This window comes from Lissotriton vulgaris, chromosome 8 (assembly GCF_964263255.1).
Source record: "Lissotriton vulgaris chromosome 8, aLisVul1.2, whole genome shotgun sequence".
Classification (NCBI taxonomy): Eukaryota; Metazoa; Chordata; class Amphibia; order Caudata; family Salamandridae; genus Lissotriton; species Lissotriton vulgaris.
Window position 1 is genome coordinate 763001365 of NC_141696.1, and position 19503 is coordinate 763020867.

A 19503-nucleotide genomic window follows, 5' to 3' on the forward strand; every position below is an offset into this window, starting at 1 on the left:
CTGAGAGCCTGCTCCTCCCACCAGCCCACGTGTAAACACGCATAGCTGGGGGAGAAGAAGGCTCCCATAGCAACTCCTCTGGACTGCTTGTACACTTGTCTGTTAAACATAAAAAAGTTATTAAAAAGGCACCACTTAATCAGTTCTACTAGTTTAACGGCCTGGTATCTAAAAAATGTTTAACAGCTTCCAGCCCTCTTTGGTGCTCTATGCTCGTATAGAGCGATTTAATGTCTAAGAGAATCAGTAGATATTCTTCCTTCCAGGTTATTTGTTTTAATTTTTTCAAAAAATCTCCTGTGTCTTTAATGAATGTAGGAAGCTTGAGCACATGAGTTTGGAGAAAGTAATTTATATAGCGACTTATGTTTTCACACATTCCTTCTATCGCCAAAATAATAGGTCTTCCGGGCACAGGTACAGTCTCCTTATGTATTTTAGGGATTAGATACATGATGGCATCACATGGAATTCTTTATACAAAAAATATATTCCTGATTGGAAATGAATCCCTGCAGTTTGTAACTCATTAGCATTATTTTCAGTGTGTATTTAGTCTTAGTATACTCTGCTAATGAAGATTTTGTATAACAGGTAGTGTCACTTAACTGGCGTAATGCTTCCTTCATGTAATCCTTACGAGGCCAAATCACCAGGTTTCCACCTTTATCTGATTTATTGATGATGATTTCTTGGTTGTTTTTAAGTTTGGTGATTAACTTCTCGTACTCCTTTTCTCAAAATTTTATTTTGCTCTTTTTTTGCGTATTGTTCACCCTACGATACAGAACTTTGAGATCTTCAATTGTTCTTTTGTGGAAGATATCGATCACGTCCTTTGGCATCATAGGGCAAAATGTTGATTTGTTCTTGAAGGGACTCATACCCGCACTTGGTTCTATAAGACTAAGTGTGTTGACTCTTTCTTGTACTGAAACTGCTGCCATGTTATCTAGAATGGTGGGATCGTTCATCCTTAGTTCATGCATAGTGGCTAGCATCCCCGCATCAGATGCTTCCAAATTCTCTGTTGTGCCATGTTTTTTTGAGGCATCATTTGCGTTGTTGTGATGTTTCCTTAGTTTTAGTTTTCTTATGTACGAAAAAATGTCCACTCTTGTTGTGCTGTAGCTGAAGTTACTCTCTGGGCAGAATGAAAGGCCAAGGGCCAGAAGTTGATTTACAGCTTTGCTCAAGGTAACTGAGGACAAATTGATGATGGTGTTGTCTTCTAGCGCCTGCGCCACTGAACTCTCTTCGGTTTTGCACCTTCGGAGTTTGCGCCTGGCTTTGGGCCTTTGATTTCTTCTGGCCCGAACTGCTTGCCTGGATTCCGCTGTCTCAGAGTCTACCGCCAATCGTATGCTAAAAAATGTAGCTCTTATCCTGGTTTTAATATATTTCTTTCATCATTCATATTCTGGGCATTGTAACTTCCGTCCTCTGATCTGCTCTCACTAATTAAGGACACAACATCTGAGGCTGATGATTCAGCATTGGGTGATGTGTTTGCCTCTGCTGCCGTTCCTCTTGTCATTTTAGATGTTTCCTGCAGGCGCATTTTTCTCGCATTTTCATAACGACGGGCAAATGTGAAAAGCTGCTCTTGGTCATAATCATGTTTGTCCCGGGCAACTTTGTGGACTTTTCTTAATTTGATTTTTTCTTCCTGTTTTTTAATCCTTTTCTTGTTTTCACTATGTATTCTGTTTGCTCCAATTTTTCAATCTGTTCATTCAATTTTGCAATTTCTATGAGCAAAACATCCCGATTAATTTTGGCATACTTTACTAGGATTCTGACTAAATTCATCGAAGCAGACTAGTTGGATTCAGCCCACTCGGTCAGCGTTTCCGGGTTAGGATTTTCAAAGCTTGGTGCCAGTAAAATTCTTAAACCTCTCAGTATGCGTCCAACTTCCAAGTATTTTTCTAAGGACCTTTGCTCCCACCATTTAGTCATTTCCGATCTTTGACATTTTTCTAATACCTTCAAAAGTGACTTGGCATCTCCTTCTATCAGTCTTGCATGTTCACTCTGTTGGCGCTTCGAAACATTAGGTTGGTTTTTAAAAAGTTTCTCAGCTTCAGCCTCACATTTACGTAGAGCATTCTCTGACATATTCATATTCTGTGAGTGTGGCGTACAAATTTCTTGATGTAAATCTTCTATGTGCTGCCACTAATTACCAGGCCAACCGTTACCTCCGCACCTGTGCTCACACAGCTAATGCTTACTCACCGCCGTGAAGCCGCTCCAGGCGCGTCCTCCGACCAAGCATTTTACCGCCTCGCTGTCAGCGATGATTTTCGTGGAGACACAGGGGGCCTTTGCCAATACTCCTTCCGGAATGTTTTGAACAAATTGGCTGATAGCAGCGGCCTTCTTGCAGCGAGGGGTTCGTAACCGGAAGCAGACCCACTTCCGAATTGTAATTAACCACAAGTTTGCCGACTCCAACTTTCGAAATGGCAATGAAGCAATGGCACGAACTCCTCTTCAGGTTGACAAAGTACATTTATTTTTCACAATAAATAGTCACAACGCGTTTCGGCTGTCCTTGCAGCCTTGATCACATAGCGGAATACAAGTTTGCCATTGTTTTTAATATATATATATATATATTATATATCTATATCTATATCTATATCTATATCTATATCTATATATATATATATATATATATATATATATATATATATATATATATATATATATATATATATATATATATATATATATATATATCTATATCTATATCTATATCTATATATATATATATATGATCAAGGGCTGTTGCCAGCCGTTGTTGTTGGATGTGACGGTTCTAATAAAACAAATTGCAAATTGCCTGGAAACTGTGGTCCGTCTCTCCTTCCTCGCCACCACGAGTGGAAGTGGTGGGAGTTGCTGTCGCATAGATATATATATATATATATTCACTGAAAAAACCATAGGTTTCACACCAGTTATAGTTAGGTGGAAATTTTACTCGCATAAAACCATTGAAATTCCCACGTTATAGTTAGTTGGACTCACTATAACTTGCGCGTGCAATGCACTGCTGATGACATCACATATTACATCACTCATGACATGGTCAGTGACATCACTCATGACATCACTGATGACGTCTCAAATGACAGCTGTATGGGCAGTTGACTGTGTGCATGAGTGTATTGGTGAGTGAATGGATATCTCAGTGCTACATGTCAAAGTAAGTACATATGTAAAACACAGTACATGTGAGAGTTGACATATATAAATAACTGTGCATAAGAGCCAGTGAATGTGAGAGTGGCTGTATGAATCATTGTGAACTTGTATCAGGGATTGTATAAGAGAGTAAATATGTGTTTGAATATGTTTGAATTAGTAAGGTGTGTATAACTGTATAGTTGAGGAAATGGAGGAGTGATTGATTCTTTTCATGACTGACTAGATGTATGAGTAACTCCATGGATGAGTGACAATCTGTGAGTGTCTGTTTACACTGATTGTATCTAAGGTTATATTAGAGTCTGAAGAGGTTCATCGTATTATCACATAAATGATATTATCAGTGATGTGATCAGTAATGTCAAATGAGATGTCATCAGTGATGTCATCAGTGATGTCATTTGAGATGTCATCAGTGATGTCATCAGTGATGTCATTTGAGATGTCATCAGTGATGTCATTTGAGATGTCATCAGTGATGTCATCAGTGATGTCACTGACCATGTCATGAATGATGTAATATTTGACATCATCAGCAGTGGATTGCGGGTGCGCGATATATAGTTATTGCAACTAACTATATATGCGAATTTCAATGGTTTTGTGCGAGTAAAATAAGGTTTTGTAAATGCGAATCCCTAACTATATATGGTCTATAACCTATGGTTTTTTCAGGGAATTTCAATGGTTTTTTAATGGCAAATATCAAAAGCTGTAAAATGTCAAGTAGGTGGTAGGTAAAAACATTTTCGTATTCATGCACGCTGATGTGCTTTGAACGCTGCCCCCCCCTCCTCTTTTCTTTTAGGAGTATTCTCTCTTTGCAGATAGTGAAGGGTAGGTAACGTAAGCCTTTGCCCCCGTTGTAACCCTTCGTGCCTGCTTCCCTCTACATTTGATTGATTGTTATCCAAGCATTTACTGTTTTAGAATTGGGTGCTCTCATGCTGACGCCAGCTTCAATCTGAAACATCCAGAAACACTGTAGACTAGCAATTCGATCAGTTCCGGTGGAGCCCCAACGTGACCCGGTAGAGAAGAACTTGCCCTCCCCTCTTTGACTGATTGTTCTTGTTGCCTGTCCCTTCTCTTGTCATTTAACAGAACTTTTTGGACTGCTGAAAGGGGTTGTATTCCGACCGCTGGTTGGTGGATACATTTTGACTATATTCTGGACCTACTTTGTCACGTAATGCGTCATATGACCCGCCGCGTTAGCGCACCCGGAAGTGCTCCTGTGCGCAAGGCGCAGCTTCCCAGAAACGATCCAGAGCGCGGCGCGCAGCGCGTAACGTAAGCATAACAGGTCATGTGACTTGTTAATAAAACTTTTCATTGGTTCATTTTACTTTTGTTATTCTAATGATGAATGGCTTGGTCATATGACCTAAAAATAACGCTTTTCATTGCTTTCGAACATTTTTTTTTCCCAAATGATGAAAGCCCCACCTTTTTTTTCTCACTCTGACTTGTAAAGCAAAGGACCCAGATGCATTTATTTATTTACGTAATTTTTATAGCGCAACAAATACCCTGGGGTGTCTCGGCGCTGTGGAACTACTGGAGTCAGCCATCCTCTTACTGGTTAAACAACCATGTTTTTAAGAGCCTGCGGAAGCTCATCAGGTTCGGGGCAATTTTGATGGCCAGTGGCAAAAGATTCCAAAGTTTTGGAGTGGCCACAAGGAAGCGCCTGTCTTCCCAGGTGGCCGTTCTTGTACGTGGCACAGGGAGGAGACTGGTGTTGGCCGATCTTAATTGCCTTCTGGGAGTATAAAGCTGAAAAGCTTCGGTCAGGAACCTGGGTCCTATGCCATGTACTGCCTTATATGCAATGCAGAGGGCCTTAAATTTAATGCGGCTCTCAACTCTCAGCCAGTGGAGCTGACGAATGCCAAGAGTGGTGGATTTGCGGCGAGGAATGTTTAGAAGGATCCTGGCAGCCGCATTCTGGATGGATGGCAGCTTAGTTATGATACGCTTCTGGGTGTGAAGAAAGAGAGCATTCCCGTAATCTATTTTAGAGAAGACTAAGGTGGAGACCAGAGTTTTCCCAGCTGAGGGGGGGAGATAAGGTAGTAGTTTCTTAATTTTTTTCAAAATAAAGAATGATGACGAGACAACCTTGTTAGTGTGGAGGTCAAAAGCTAGCTTGCTGTCAAAAATCACTCCCAGATTAGTTATCACTAACAATGTTCCAGGCTAATGTATTTTCCCGGGAAATTTACAACTGTCCTGCAAGTAAAATATTCCTTTTTCGAGAAAAAGGGCGTTTCTTCGTCCCATGAGGGAGCCGTTGAGCAAAAGAGGCTCGGCCTGCTGTCTTAGTCGCTGATAGGCATGAATATCAGATTCTTATTGATCACTTTATGTTGCAGGAGTAGAAAACACAACAGCCCTTGACCATTTTTCTTTACTGCGTTCCTGCGTATTATACCTTTTAACAGTCATGTAATTGGACTGCTTTATTTCACTTGCCTTTTACTGATTCGAAAACAGTGGCTATTATTCAAAACTTTACCAATGTAGGTACTACTACCATGTTTTTTTAAAAAACCTTTATTGTGAAAATGTCAGTATACAAATACGGGCCTATAACCACGTGGGCCGGCCACGGAGCAAACTGGAATTGTATATGATGAGGGCACATTTACACTGTAGAAGAACGTAACGGGCGACCCATTAGATTGCAAGAACTAAGGTGTCTAACATTTGCGGAATCGGTGGACCTACATTTTATAATTAAAGTACGACAGGGCCAGTTACAATAAAATTATCTAGATATACATTTGCGGGCAAGTACCATGGGTGACGTTAATTCGAACTTTCAATAGTACAGTAATCAATAACACATCAGAACTTAATATCAATAGGGATGTCAAAATGTTCAATCAATTCTCGTCCCCGCCCGCCATGTGCTTCAAAACTGCATACGTATCTCGTGATATCAAGGTTGGGCAACCAGTACACAACAAGGAGTTACGAGTCCCATTTATACCGGCGCCATTTTGGGCGAGGCCGGGCAGGTCCAGGATATAGTCAAAATGTCTCCACCAACCAGCGGTCGGACCAGAACCATTTTCGGCAGTCCAAAAATGTTCCGTTAAATGACAACAGAAGAAATAGGCAACAAGAACAATCAGTCAAAAGAGGGGACGCTTTCGTGAATGGGGCCCATGCCCTAGCAGGCAAGCGTCCGAGTTCCAAGGTGTCCCAGAGCCATTTTAGTGGACCATGCCCAAATCCAAAGAGCTGGCCGCCATTTTGAGAGTCTTGTTGCAGCCGGCTATCGCTGCACCACAAGAATAACCGCAATTCAGCTAGATGGCGGGTGAGTCACTGTACCGCAAAAGTGGGCGGAACTCAGCTGAAAGGCGAGTGAAACGCTAAGAGGCACCCCACTGCAGATGAGGTGCCTCCACCTGGGGAGTAGGGAGAGGCCCGTTTGCGCTGCCTCCCCCCCCCTGGACACCCCACGCCGTCTTTCGGCACAGTATTGTAGGATGGCCACAACAGTGAAACTTGCTGGACACCGCCTCGGTGCCATCCGGATCTGGGCGCGTTGTGCTGCCTTCGGCGTACTGTAGCAGCAAGAGTGACCGCAACTCAGCTGGACACGCCGTCTTTCGGCGCAGCATTGTAGGATGGTCGCACCAGTGCGGCAACTTGCTGGACACCACCTCGGTGCCATCCGGATCTCGCCGCGTTCGAGTCACTGTACCGCAAGAGCGGGAGAAACTCAGCTGGACACGCCGTCTTTCGGCGCAGCATTGTAGGATGGCCACACCAGTGCGGCAACTTGCTGGACACCACCTCGGTGCCATCCGGATCTCGGCGCGTTGTGCTGCCTTCGGCCTACTGTAGCAGCAAGTGCGGGCGCAACTCAGCTGGACGGCGTGTGAAACGCTAAGGGGCGCCGCACTGCAGATGAAGTGCCTCCACCTGGGGAGGCGGAAGAGGGCCGTTCGCGCCGCCTCCCACCGGGCACCCCACGCCGTCTTTCGGCGCAGCATTGTAGGATGGCCACACCATTGCAACTTGCAGGACACCACCTCGGTGCCATTCGGATCTCGGCACGTTGTGCTGCCTTCGGCCTATTCGCACATCGGTCCGCTACTGACGCCGCCTCATGGGCCAACGGATTTTGTACGCTTTTTATAGCCCAAAGCCGCATAACAGGTCATGTGACTCGTTTATAAAACTTTTCATTGGTTCATTTTACTTTTGGTTTCCTAATGATGGAAGGCTTGATCATATGACCTAAAAATAACACTTTTCATTGGATTAAAACATTTTTTTTTCCCAAACAATGAAAGACCCACCTTTTTTTTTCTCACTCGGCAATCAAAAAAGGTTCCGTTAGATGACAACAGAGGGGACAGGAAACAAGAACCATCACTCAAAAAAGGGGAGGGCAAGTTCTTCCCTACCGGGTCACGTTGGGGCTCCATCGGAACTCATCGAATTGATAGTCTACAGTGTGTCTGGATGTTTCAGACTGAAGCTGGCGTCAGCATGAGAGCACCACCATCTCGTAGCTCCGTCGTGGCCATTCCGCAAGCAATCATGGCAGCCGCTACCCACCGGAAGCCTGCGAGAGTCGGGGGCCCCCAAGACTTTTGTAGAATCTTCAAGGCTGAGGGGACGCTTTCGAGAATGGAGCCCAAGCCCTAGCAGACAAGCGTCCGAGTTCCAAGGTGTCCCAGGGCCATTTTAGTGGACCAGGCCCAAATCCGAAGAGCCGGCTGCCATTTTAAGAGTCCTGTGGCAGCCGCCTATTGCTGCACCGCAAGAGTGGGCGCAACTCAACTACATGGTGAGCGAGACGCTGTAGCCGCAAAAGCGGGCGGTAAACAGCTGAATGGCGGATGAGGCACAGTGTAGCAAAAGCGGGCGGAATGGCAACTGAAACGGTAAAGGGGCGCCCCACTACAGCAGACGAGCCTCCACCTGGGGAGGCCCGTTCACGCCGCCTCCCCCCCCCCCCCCCCCCCCGGGCGCCCCACGCCGTTTTTTGGAGCAGCATTGTAGGATACCAAAACCAGTGCGGCACCCAGGTGACATCACCTGGGTGCCGTCCAGAACTCAGCACGTTGTGCTGCCTTGGGACTATTCGCACAACAGACCGCTACTGACCATTGTTGCTTCTGTTTTAAAACATTTTTTTTAACGTTTTTACTGTTTTTGTTGCGTTGTATATATTTATAAGTTATTAAAGTGTTATAATCCTACTACTTTGTTGGAGTGCTATATATTTTTAATGTGACACATAATTGTGAAGACTTTGATGTACAAAAAGGCATCCCTGGAATCTTCTGCTTCAGTCTCGGTCCCACACACCCTCACAGTGAGAATCCCCTCCCCAATCACAATACAGGATGGTTATCAGATAGTAGGAACGCGTGTGGTGTGACGGATCTCATCGGGTGGGGGCCTTGATCTACTGTAACTCCTTTGAAGAGGGGTGATTCTTTACAGTTGAGGCCATAAACTACATCTGCAGGGCTACGTGATAGCCTGGGACCTGCCTGGACAATCGGACACAGAGGAAGAGGAATGTCAGAGGGTACGGTAGTGAATAGGGTGAAAGGGTGGTGTCGGGCGGGCACAGGGTGTGATTCTCAGGGAAGAGCAGCGCAGATGGGGGGAGGTTTATGGCCCATGCATAAGACAGAGAGCGGGGGTGACCAGTGCGTGGGGGAGATGCTTGCGAGGGTGGGGAGCCATGATGAGGATCGGCGGCGTGCAGAGAGTGGGTCTGGTCAAGGCATCTAAAATGGCTGCCGTGCACGACAAAAGTGTGGCATTGGAAAAAAAGCAAGATGGCGCAGACAATGTTTATCAATACGAATTAATTTATAACAATTATTTTTAACAATATATTTACTCGCAGTGTCAAAATGGCGGTCAACACTTCCTGATTTCCTTAGAATCGAACGTTAACAGACGTCACGATCGGTGGCGTGCAGAGAGTGGGTCTGGTCAAGGCATCTAAAATGGCTGCCGTGCACGACAAAAGTTTGGCATTGGAAAAAAAGCAAGATGGCGCAGACAATGTTTATCAATACGGATTAATTTATAACAAATATTTTAACAATATATTTACTCGCAGTGTCAAAATGGCGGTCAACACTTCCTGATTTCCTTCGAATCGAACGTTAACAGACGTCACGCAGCAAAAAAAAAAACAAAAACGCTCACGCGCAGCCGCTGGAAGACAAGTATCAACATATATGAGCCTCCTCAGCCACCCTCAGAAAACATAGGGGGTCAGGATACGTCTCCCGTACCCCCTTACACCCATTTCTCACATTGTTTTTCCTCCATCTTGTAATTTAATTAAATCGAAACACAAAATGGCAAATTCCCGTTTCGCGTCCCGGTTCACTACCCGGTTCGCGAACCGGAAAGCGCTTCTACCGCAAAAAATCAATATTTTTTTATTTGCCCCACGGGACCCTTTAATAACCCCAACATCATTCCTAGGGGGTCAAGAAGGGTCTACCTTGCCCCCTTTCATTAAATTACCCCTTCGTTTTTCTCCTCCTCTTGTCTCTCGATCCTACCGAGAGACAAGATGGCGGCCGCTCCGGACTGTTTAGAATGTTGACAGACACCAGAGAGCCAATCAGCTTCGCTACGGAAAGTTCCGTTACGCGAAAAGTTCGCGAACCGGTGCTCTATCCGGGACGCTGTCACAGATATATCTGTTTTTTAAAACATTAATTTCTCAAAATCCACTGGAGCACATATATTGAGACCCAGCAAAGGCACATCGGGCTAACAGTCCCTACAATTTTGCCAAGTTTCGTGCAAATCCATTCAGCCGTTCGAGCTAAAAGTGAGGCCAAACGCCCTCGGGAAAACTCAATGTTAAAAACGCGTTTTGGGACCCCCCTTTTTTCTTGGCCCCCCCTTGACGAAACCCCCCCAAATTTTCAGGGGCTGCTCAGAAACAAAATGTGCCATTTTCCTGACAATTTCAGCTGATTCCGTCCACAAACGCCAAAGTTATTAGACATAGAATTTTCAAAAGTCCCATAGAGAAATAATCCTAACTATATATACCTACTGGTGAAATGGATTTATCAGGTGCCGAGAGAAAAAAACGCCGTGGCAGTCAGTCAGTGCGAAGCCTGTATCCCAAGAAGAAGTGCTGTTTAGCACGAAACGCGTCGGAAAAAGACTTCACATTCCAGTGCACCTGTCTGCTGTTTCTGCGGTGCCTTTCTCCATTAAAACTGGCTTAATTTGAATACCATCGTGGGCTCTCTTTTTTCCAGGCAAAACTGTGTTTTGAATGTGAGCGGTCAGCCTGAACCGCGAGAAGAAGCCCAGCTGCACGTTGTGCAGTCCGCTACCACGCCAACTGACGTGGCAGCTTGGAGATGAGTATGCTGATGGGATAAGGACACTCCACATGCAGACACACCAGTTGGTTTCCCGCTACCCACGAGGGACTTCAATTGTGCATAATGACTTTCCTAAACGGCGGCCCACTGTGGAACACGCTTAGGCACTACAACAACCAGCAAGACACTCGTGTGGCTACGCCCACCTGGGCGTGGTGAAATGGATTTATCAGGTGCCGAGAGAAAAAAACGCCGTGGCAGTCAGTCAGTGCAAAGCCTGTATCCCAAGAAGAAGTGCTGTTCAGCACGAAACGCGTCGGAAAAAGACTTCACATTCCAGCGTGGCACCTGTCTGCTGTTTCTGCGGTGCCTTTCTCCATTAAAACTGGCTTAATTTGAATATCATCGTGGGCTCTCTTTTTTCCAGGCAAAACTGTGTTTTGAATGTGAGCGGTCAGCCTGAACCGCGAGAAGAAGCCCAGCTGCACGTTGTGCAGTCCGCTACCACGCCAACTGACGTGGCAGCTTGGAGATGAGTATGCTGATGGGATAAGGACACTTCACACGCAGACACACCAGTTGGTTTCCCGCTACCCACGAGGGACTTCAATTGTGCATAATGACTTTCCTAAACGGCGGCCCACTGTGGAACACGCTTAGGCACTACAACAACCAGCAAGCCACTCGTGTGGCTACGCCCACCTGGGCGTGGTGAAATGGATTTATCAGGTGCCGAGAGAAAAAAACGCCGTGGCAGTCAGTCAGTGCGAAGCCTGTATCCCAAGAAGAAGTGCTGTTTAGCACGAAACGCGTCGGAAAAAGACTTCACATTCCAGCGTGGCACCTGTCTGCTGTTTCTGCGGTGCCTTTCTCCATTAAAACTGGCTTAATTTGAATACCATCGTGGGCTCTCTTTTTTCCAGGCAAAACTGTGTTTTGAATGTGAGCGGTCAGCCTGAACCGCGAGAAGAAGCCCAGCTGCACGTTGTGCAGTCCGCTACCACGCCAACTGACGTGGCAGCTTGGAGATGAGTATGCTGATGGGATAAGGACACTCCACACGCAGACACACCAGTTGGTTTCCCGCTACCCACGAGGGACTTCAATTGTGCATAATGACTTTCCTAAACGGCGGCCCACTGTGGAACACGCTTAGGCACTACAACAACCAGCAAGCCACTCGTGTGGCTACGCCCACCTGGGCGTGGTGAAATGGATTTATCAGGTGCCGAGAGAAAAAAACGCCGTGGCAGTCAGTCAGTGCGAAGCCTGTATCCCAAGAAGAAGTGCTGTTTAGCACGAAACGTGTCGGAAAAAGACTTCACATTCCAGCGCACCTGTCTGCTGTTTCTGCGGTGCCTTTCTCCATTAAAACTGGCTTAATTTGAATACCATCGTGGGCTCTCTTTTTTCCAGGCAAAACTGTGTTTTGAATGTGAGCGGTCAGCCTGAACCGCGAGAAGAAGCCCAGCTGCACGTTGTGCAGTCCGCTACCACGCCAACTGACGTGGCAGCTTGGAGATGAGTATGCTGATGGGATAAGGACACTCCACATGCAGACACACCAGTTGGTTTCCCGCTACCCACGAGGGACTTCAATTGTGCATAATGACTTTCCTAAACGGCGGCCCACTGTGGAACACGCTTAGGCACTACAACAACCAGCAAGCCACTCGTGTGGCTACGCCCACCTGGGCGTGGTGAAATGGATTTATCAGGTGCCGAGAGAAAAAAACGCCGTGGCAGTCAGTCAGTGCGAAGCCTGTATCCCAAGAAGAAGTGCTGTTTAGCACGAAACGCGTCGGAAAAAGACTTCACATTCCAGCGCACCTGTCTGCTGTTTCTGCGGTGCCTTTCTCCATTAAAACTGGCTTAATTTGAATACCATTGTGGGCTCTCTTTTTTCCAGGCAAAACTGTGTTTTGAATGTGAGCGGTCAGCCTGAACCGCGAGAAGAAGCCCAGCTGCACGTTGTGCAGTCCGCTACCACGCCAACTGACGTGGCAGCTTGGAGATGAGTATGCTGATGGGATAAGGACACTCCACATGCAGACACACCAGTTGGTTTCCCGCTACCCACGAGGGACTTCAATTGTGCATAATGACTTTCCTAAACGGCGGCCCACTGTGGAACACGCTTAGGCACTACAACAACCAGCAAGCCACTCGTGTGGCTACGCCCACCTGGGCGTGGTGAAATGGATTTATCAGGTGCCGAGAGAAAAAAACGCCGTGGCAGTCAGTCAGTGCAAAGCCTGTATCCCAAGAAGAAGTGCTGTTCAGCACGAAACGCGTCGGAAAAAGACTTCACATTCCAGCGTGGCACCTGTCTGCTGTTTCTGCGGTGCCTTTCTCCATTAAAACTGGCTTAATTTGAATACCATCGTGGGCTCTCTTTTTTCCAGGCAAAACTGTGTTTTGAATGTGAGCGGTCAGCCTGAACAGCGAGAAGAAGCCCAGCTGCACGTTGTGCAGTCCGCTACCACGCCAACTGACGTGGCAGCTTGGAGATGAGTATGCTGATGGGATAAGGACACTCCACACGCAGACACACCAGTTGGTTTCCCGCTACCCACGAGGGACTTCAATTGTGCATAATGACTTTCCTAAACGGCGGCCCACTGTGGAACACGCTTAGGCACTACAACAACCAGCAAGCCACTCGTGTGGCTACGCCCACCTGGGCGTGGTGAAATGGATTTATCAGGTGCCGAGAGAAAAAAACGCCGTGGCAGTCAGTCAGTGCGAAGCCTGTATCCCAAGAAGAAGTGCTGTTTAGCACGAAACGCGTCGGAAAAAGACTTCACATTCCAGCGTGGCACCTGTCTGCTGTTTCTGCGGTGCCTTTCTCCATTAAAACTGGCTTAATTTGAATACCATCGTGGGCTCTCTTTTTTCCAGGCAAAACTGTGTTTTGAATGTGAGCGGTCAGCCTGAACCGCGAGAAGAAGCCCAGCTGCACGTTGTGCAGTCCGCTACCACGCCAACTGACGTGGCAGCTTGGAGATGAGTATGCTGATGGGATAAGGACACTCCACACGCAGACACACCAGTTGGTTTCCCGCTACCCACGAGGGACTTCAATTGTGCATAATGACTTTCCTAAACGGCGGCCCACTGTGGAACACGCTTAGGCACTACAACAACCAGCAAGCCACTCGTGTGGCTACGCCCACCTGGGCGTGGTGAAATGGATTTATCAGGTGCCGAGAGAAAAAAACGCCGTGGCAGTCAGTCAGTGCGAAGCCTGTATCCCAAGAAGAAGTGCTGTTTAGCACGAAACGCGTCGGAAAAAGACTTCACATTCCAGCATGGCACCTGTCTGCTGTTTCTGCGGTGCCTTTCTCCATTAAAACTGGCTTAATTTGAATACCATCGTGGGCTCTCTTTTTTCCAGGCAAAACTGTGTTTTGAATGTGAGCGGTCAGCCAGAACCGCGAGAAGAAGCCCAGCTGCACGTTATGCAGTCCGCTACCACGCCAACTGACGTGGCAGCTTGGAGATGAGTATGCTGATGGGATAAGGACACTCCACACACAGACACACCAGTTGGTTTCCCGCTACCCACGAGGGACTTCAATTGTGCATAATGACTTTCCTAAACGGCGGCCCACTGTGGAACACGCTTAGGCACTACAACAACCAGCAAGCCACTCGTGTGGCTACGCCCACCTGGGCGTGGTGAAATGGATTTATCAGGTGCCGAGAGAAAAAAACGCCGTGGCAGTCAGTCAGTGCGAAGCCTGTATCCCAAGAAGAAGTGCTGTTTAGCACGAAACGCGTCGGAAAAAGACTTCACATTCCAGCGTGGCACCTGTCTGCTGTTTCTGCGGTGCCTTTCTCCATTAAAACTGGCTTAATTTGAATACCATCGTGGGCTCTCAATTTTCCAGGCAAAACTGTGTTTTGAATATATATATATATATATATATATATATATATATATATATATATATATATATATATATATATATATATATATATATATATATATATTACCTACTGGCGGTCGCCAGTAGGTAGTTATAGTTAGGATTTTTTTCAATGTTAAATCTCAAAATTCTATTTGGAATAACTTTGGCACCGGTTGACGAATCTGCCTGAAAATTTCCTGAAAATGGCCTCGCGGAGCTCCGGTCCTTCCCTGAAAGTTTGGGGGGGATACGTCATGCGGGGGCCGAGATAAAAGGGGGGTCCCAAAACGCATTTTCCCCATGTTAATTTCCATAGGGCGGTCAATTTCACTTTTAGCCCGAACGGCTGAATGGATTTACACCAAACTTGGCAAAATTGTAGGGACTGGTAGCCCGATGTGCCTTTGCTATGTCTCAAGATATGTGCTCCAGTGGATTTTGAGTAATTTAGGTTCAAAAAAATATATATATCTATAGGCGCTCTCCGGTGCGCGCACTTGAGTGCGCTCCCGGCGCGACACGCGACTTGCGCGCTGAAAGCTGATTGGCTCTTGGGTGTCTGTAAACATTCTAAACAGTCTGGAGCGGCCGCCATCTTGTGTCTCGGTAAAATCGAGACACAAGGGGTTTGAAAAAAAAAGGGGCAAATGACCATAAGGGGGAAGAGTAGACCCCCTCTGACCCCCTAGGTTTGATGTAGGGACTAAAATAGGGTCCTGCAGGGCATTAAAATTTTTTTTTCATTTTGCGCGGGGGAAGCGCATGGTACGCGCACCGGCGAAGCACGGGGAAAATCCAGGACCATATTTATGAAGGCCTTGCGCTGTTAGTTTTGCGCCTCCTGTGCGTCAATTTTTGTGACGCACCAGCGGTGTAAAAAAATGCGCATTGTTATGCAATATTTAAAAAGTGACGCATCTATCTAGATGCGTCACTTTTTAAATATAGTGCAACGAGGCACATTTTATTACACTGCTGGTGTTATGCGTCACTTTTCTGTGCGCACTCCTTATGACATTCCAGATGTGTCATATTTAATGTATGACGAATCATGTTGCAAGGAGTTACAGATACGTCAGTATTTCTGACATATCTGTAAACATAAAAGTGATGCGAGGCCGGCGCAACATTTTGACGCAACAGCATCCTAAAAGTGACGCAGAGAAATCTCATAGATTTCAGTACGTCGTTATTACCAAGCTTTTTGCGAGGGATTGCCCCCTCTGCATACATTATACCTGATGCAGATACAATATGGCGCAGAGTTTTAAAAAGTGACCCATGTACCTAGATGCGTCACTTTTTAAAAAATAGTGTCAGGTATAATGCATGCAGAGGGGGTGTTCCTTGCAAAAAGCTTGGTAATAATGACGCAGTGCGTCACTTTTAGGATGCTGTTGCGCCAAAATCTTGCGCCTGCTTCACAGCAAACCTTTCACATGGTGCTTTTTCCATGTGAAAGGACACATTACTGGAGTTGCGTCACTTTTGTGACGCACTCCTGCAATGCGTTACTTTTGTGTTTACAGATATGTCAGAAATACTGACATATCTGTAACTCCTTGCGAATTGATTAGTCATATATTAAATATGACATATCTGGAATGTCATAAGGAGTGCGTCCAGAAAAGTGACGCATCGCTGTTTTCACGTAGCGATGCGTCACTTTTCAGAAATGAGGCCTCCAGTTTATTCACTGTGTCATAACTTTCTTTTCTAACACTCACCTTCTTTCATTCCTCCTACTTCACTTCCTTTCACCTCTCATACCTTTCTGTTCTTTCTTACTCATTCTCCTTTCAATTATCAATGCACTATATTTCACTTACTCTTCATTTTTTAAGAATATAGCTCTTTGATGAGAATTGGAGGTAGTTCTGAAAAGAACTTTTGGTTTTCTTCTTTTAACTGAACAGGAACAAAAACAGGGAATGGAAACTGCTCAACAGGAGCAAAAAGAAAAGAAAAAAATTAGGGGTGGGAAGGGCAGCGATGGTTCTCCAATGCTCGAACCATGAGCAGGACACTTTGCTCCCCATAGGTGAGGAGTTGATTGCAGTATCTGCATTTGACGACCCCATGGTTAAATGCAGGTTGTATGTTTGCTACCTGCTCCTGTGATTGTTCTCTTCCAGAAGAAGTTGCTCCTCCTGTTGATGTAGAGGCCCCATCTCTGGGAACCTCTTGTGCCAGAGCCCTGACACTTTCCCGGGCAAAATTCTGGGGGTGCATCCTCTCCACATGGCGAATCATGGTGAAGTTGCCAAAAGAGTATTTTTTTGGGGGGTTACCCCCTGACAGGACCTGTTTGCAGATCCTGCACTCTACTTTTGGTGCATTCACCTTCTTCTGGTCTGCTGGAAACTTAAAAAATTTCCAGATGAAATGTTCTTTGACCTTCGGCTGAGGAGGCTCTTCATCAATGAAATCATTGGAGTCATCTTCACTGCTGGATGGTCTGGCAGCCATGATGAATCCAGGAATATGGAGCAGCAAAAAAGGCAGGTCTTTCAGTCACAAAAGTGAAAGAAGAAGTGAAGGAAATGGGTGGGGATTTCATTCATTGTAAAAAAAAACTGTTAGCAACCAATGAAAAGTGTTATTTTAGGGTCACATGACCCGACGCGTTTACGCTGCGCGCTCCGGAGCACTTCCGGTGCGTTTACGCAGCGCGATCGTAGGCGCTTCCGGGGCGCAAACGTGGCGCGATCGTAGGCGCTTTTGCGTGCGTTTATGCGCCGCGAACGTAGGCGCTTCCGAGGGCACTTACGTTGCGCGCCGAAGTGACGTCATCAATCTTTTATAGAAATGCATAATCATTTTCCTTATTTAAAAAAACAAATTTTATTTGTATGGTACGAAATGTTTTGCATTATTATTAACTTTTCATTCATATTTTTTTTCACGAACGACAGTTGCGCTCTGGGTGCGCTTTCAGATGAGCTCTCGGAAAAGCTTACCGGAGAGCTTAGCTGAAAGCTTCCCAGAGCGCGCACCCAGAGCGCAAAAGAAAAAAATTATATAAAAAAATGAATACTTAAAAAAAAACAGCAAATTGTAAAAAAAAAAAAAGGTTAGAAACTCGATATACAAAGGAATTAGCATTTAAAAAACCTATGAAATTCACTGAAAAAACCATAGGTTTCACACCAGTTATAGTTAGGAATTAGCATTTAAAAAACCTATGAAATTCACTGAAAAAACCATAGGTTTCACACCAGTTATAGTTAGCTGGAAATTTAAATGATATAAAACCATTGAAATTCCCACGTTATAGTTAGATGGACTCACTATAACTTGCGCGTGCAATGCACTGCTGATGATGTCTTATTAAGCCAGTTAACCAATCAATTTTTAAAAACCATCCATTTAGACACTTATTTAAACATTTATTCTTCCATCAACTTTTACATATACATATATAAAATATATTTATTTTTCAGAAAGACACACATTCACTGGATGGTGTCATCAGTGATGTCATGAGTGATGTCACTGACCATGTCATGAGTGATGTAATATGTGATGTCATCAGCAGTGCATTGCACGCGCAAGTTATAGTGAGTCCATCTAACTATAACGTGGGAATTTCAATGGTTTTATATCATTTAAATTTCCAGCTAACTATAACTGGTGTGAAACCTATGGTTTTTTCAGTGAATATATATATATATATATATATATATATATATATATATATATATATATATATATATATATATATATATGTATATATGTATATATGTATGTATATATGTATATATATATATATATATATATATATATATATATATATATATATATATATATATATATATATATATATGTATATATATATATACATACCTACGGGAGAGAGAGAGAGAGAGATTGCAAGACTTTAAGGGGCAGATTTACAAGCCCAGTGTGCCCCTTTTGCGCCGCTGTTGTGTCACTTCTGTGATGCAGCGGCGGCGTAAAGCTAGCGCCATGCTGTGGGGGATTTACAATCTAGGGAGATGCATCACGTTGTAAAGCCCCACGCCACATGAAACCTGGTCAGGTTTCATGTAGGCGTACCAGCGCAGGGTAGGCGTTCCAGCGCAGGAACACCTCAGAAAAGTGCCTTTGTTGCTTTTCCGACCCCGCTGCATCAAAACTTTGCACCTGCTTGAAGCAAGCGTAAGGTGTGCCACACCATGTGGAAGATAGGCATGTTGGCACAGTGCTGGAGTTGCGTCAACTCCAGCACTGCGCCAACCTTACGCCGGCAGATGTGACACGCAACTGCCTATCCTTGCGCCATGGCACACCGCATTGTAAATGAGGCACATCCGTGGTGGCGCAACGGTGGCATTGCGTGTCGCACGTTTTTTGGCGCATCCCTGCTGATTTGCAGGGATGGGCCAGGTAACGGAAATCTAGCCCTGGGAATATTACCAAAAAAAAATTCTCAGTGCTAATAGCGAGAATAAAGATACAAAAGTGCCATTGTTTTGGGGCATGTTCTCTATTCGATGCAAATTACAGAGCTTCTAAAACAAAGCGAGTCAGCTTACAATGACTTTCACTTGTTTTCTCTAGAACACCCAGTGCCACACATTCACCAACCAGACACCCCTGACATACGCAAATCTTCCATGCACCAGTACATTCATACAGCTCCTTAACCTCAACCATAATTCTACACAAATCAGACATTTGAGTAACATGGCTCCACTCTTTAAAACAGTGGTTTTGTTTGTTCTTTGAGTTACTTTTATTACTTTTAGCATATTCTTTTTCCCAAAACGTCCCTTCGCTGTTACATATCCTTCTATCTTCCTCTTCTGAGATCCTATTTTCAGTGACATCCCCTTCCCTTCAACTTGATCTAAAATTCAAGGTTTAACCAGTTTTAACAACCTTGAATATGAGTGAAAATAGCAGAACTGTTTCCAATTCTCCTGTGAACAATAATTATCTTTCCTCTCTTGAGTGGTGGATTCACAGAACCGATTGTTGGTCTATGAATGGGAACCTTGACTGCCCTAGATACA